Source organism: Mytilus galloprovincialis, chromosome 1 (genome assembly GCF_965363235.1).
Source record: "Mytilus galloprovincialis chromosome 1, xbMytGall1.hap1.1, whole genome shotgun sequence".
Lineage (NCBI taxonomy): Eukaryota > Metazoa > Mollusca > Bivalvia > Mytilida > Mytilidae > Mytilus > Mytilus galloprovincialis.
In genome coordinates this window covers 43398363-43401096 of record NC_134838.1, presented here as the reverse complement: position 1 = coordinate 43401096, position 2734 = coordinate 43398363, and the positions used below count along the sequence as shown (strand labels likewise).

At 32.0% G+C, this 2734-nt stretch overlaps 1 long non-coding RNA gene across 1 annotated transcript; it reads left to right on the top strand.

Moving 5' to 3' along the window:
* Positions 1-529: 529 nt before the first annotated feature.
* Positions 530-2334, top strand: LOC143075294 (uncharacterized). The gene is made up of 2 exons (XR_012978282.1): positions 530-882; positions 1846-2334. It is a non-coding gene; the product is annotated as an uncharacterized LOC143075294 (long non-coding RNA).
* Positions 2335-2734: the final 400 nt, after the last annotated feature.

The following is a 2734-nucleotide window of genomic DNA, read 5'->3' as shown; positions in this document are numbered from 1 at the left end:
CGGTTGATCCTTTATTGAAACGCAGAATTTACGTATAAAAAGAATTTGCAAGTCCCATTTATATCAGTTACTAATGCTGTAATAAAATTTAAGCAATGATTTCTATTGTGTACGTACTTTGTGTATTTAGTCAATTTAGTGTAACTGCTTTTCTCTTGCAACCCGAGCATACATCTAGTTCAAATGCCAGTAAACAGGATTGTGTTTCTTTACAGAAATTTATGACGGAAAATAAAGAACTCAAACATCGAATCAACCAACTGGAATACGATAATGAGCAAAATCTGAATTTATTAACAAAACAACTATAAGAAAAGTTTTTACTTCTCGAAGATAAAATTAAAGAAACTGCAAAACGAAATGAAACACAGGAACATTCGGATATAATCGAAGCTAGATTCCGTGGTATGGAAGAAAATTATACACTTTTAGAAAAGGCAAATGAACATAGATTTAACCTACAGGAGTCAGAAATTACAGCCTTAAGAAACAATTCCGCGGCGTTAGAGAAGGAAATATCAAAACTTGTACAACTGAAAAGTATAAATCAATCATTAAATTTGCATAATGTGCAAAAAGAAGTACAAGAACTCAAGCAAACGACAAGCTTTCTCAAAAGTAACCAGAATGCTAGAAACCAAGATTTTCTTGCTTTGTATAATATGACTCTTATGGCGGATAAGTACATACAAGAAGAGGTTAGGCATTTAGAGATGTATCAGAATTCGACGTTTAAAAACGTGTTTTCGCTAATAAAAAATAACTCTAACTTTATGGAAAATGAACTTGTTGTGTTGGCTCATGAACTAAATATATCTCTTTCGAATGCATTTTCTCAAATGAACATGCTGAGTAGTCAAGTTGTAGACAACAGAAATAAAGGTAATTATAATGTACTAAATCGTATTGCTTAAACCTCTTAAATGTCTGAAAACCGAAGTACTTTGGGACGTCATATGATGAGTTTCATGATATTGTTGAAAGTTTTTAAAACTTGTATAATTCTGATCGAATATTTAAAAAAAAAACATAAGATGTACAAAAAAACACACCTAAAAATAACACAAAAAAAACCCCATATTTTTGAAATTCCAACAAAATTGAATAATCGAAAAAATAGAATATAATGCTCTGAAGATATTTATACAAACATGTTCGGGAACCTTTGTATGAGGTCAGTACAGGATATACTGAATAAAAGAAGTGTGTCGATCTCAGACTTCGTCCTCTCAATGTACTTCTATCAGGTCAATATATCTACCTCATACTAGGGCTATAATTGTGTATTATCTTTCAGAAAGCAATTTGTATAGCGATGTTTTTGAAATGTAAGTTTTCAATAACGTACTATTTATTCCTAGATTAAGTGTGAACATCGACTTCTTGTAATGTCAATTAAGCTGTGAAATTACTTGAAATTCAAAAAATAGACTTATCGAAGGGATCATCAAACAAACAACATTTCATATTTCAAAATAATTACTGTAGACATCCGCAAAAATATTTTTATTTAATATTTGTTAATATAAAAATAATGCATGGGCAACATTTTTTAAATAAGCTGACAAATAAAATAAATCCAGTTTACAAAAGTAACCCAGCCTTTTTGAAACGCTTTAATTGAATGAAATTAAATGGTGCAAAGCTGTCTATGAGAATTATTGTACGAACGAAAGAACAAAAACCTGTTGCATAATGTCACACATGCAACATCTAGTGGGTCCAGGAACATAGATATTGTTCCCAGAGTGGGTCATATAAAATCTTTAACATCTTCAATAAAATATATTTATGAAATCTTTATACATTTGATTTTTTTAAGTTATATTTTTTTTTATATTTTAGTTGCTTTAACAGCGTGCGCAGATCAGACTAGGAATATCAACGGAGCTGTGAAATTTGCAAAAATTTACACAAGTGTAGGGATCACCAACCAATCATCATTTCAGTCCACTGGAAAGTTCGTTTGTGATGCTCCTGGATTGTATTACATATCATCCCATATTAGAACAAATGTCCAAGCTTTTGCGTTTACCTTAATGAAAAATAATGAAGTCATGGCTCCTTCTGCAACAACGATTTGGCCTGGGAATCCTAGTTACTCAACAGGTGTCATTACAGCAGCAGTAGAAGCAAAAAGAAATGATGAATTGTATATAAACATTGCTGGTTCGCTCTGTGTCCAAGGGTATTATTCGTGTCTTACAGTCATAAAAGTAAAATAAATTGATAGCCTTCAAATGTCATGAACGGAAACTGGAGTTCAGTACGGTGAACAAATTAACAATTGCTTGCTCGACCAAAAAGTTTAAATAATAAAACACCAGAATTTTATGCACGTTTATTATTTTGAAAACTTTCAATACCCCTGCTGTAAACTACTAGTTCTCTGGGAAATCGGTAGCAAACGAGCCAATGAAGCGGTACTAACATAATTGGTCAAATAGGTCTTCATTTTTATAATTTACGTTTACTTCAAATGGTTAGAAAAGGTTAAAGGGGGATTATGTGCGGATGTACACTTTGTTAAACACAAGCAAATTGTATGCAAGTATCAAATAAAACTATCTAGATTGTACGTTTATATGTAAAAGAAGATGTCGTGCAATTGCCATTGAGACAACTCTTCACAAGAGACCCAATGACACCGTAATTAACAACTGTATGTCACCGTACAGTCTTCAACAATAAGCAAAGTCCAGCCCGCATAGTCAGCAATAAAATGCCCCTAAAT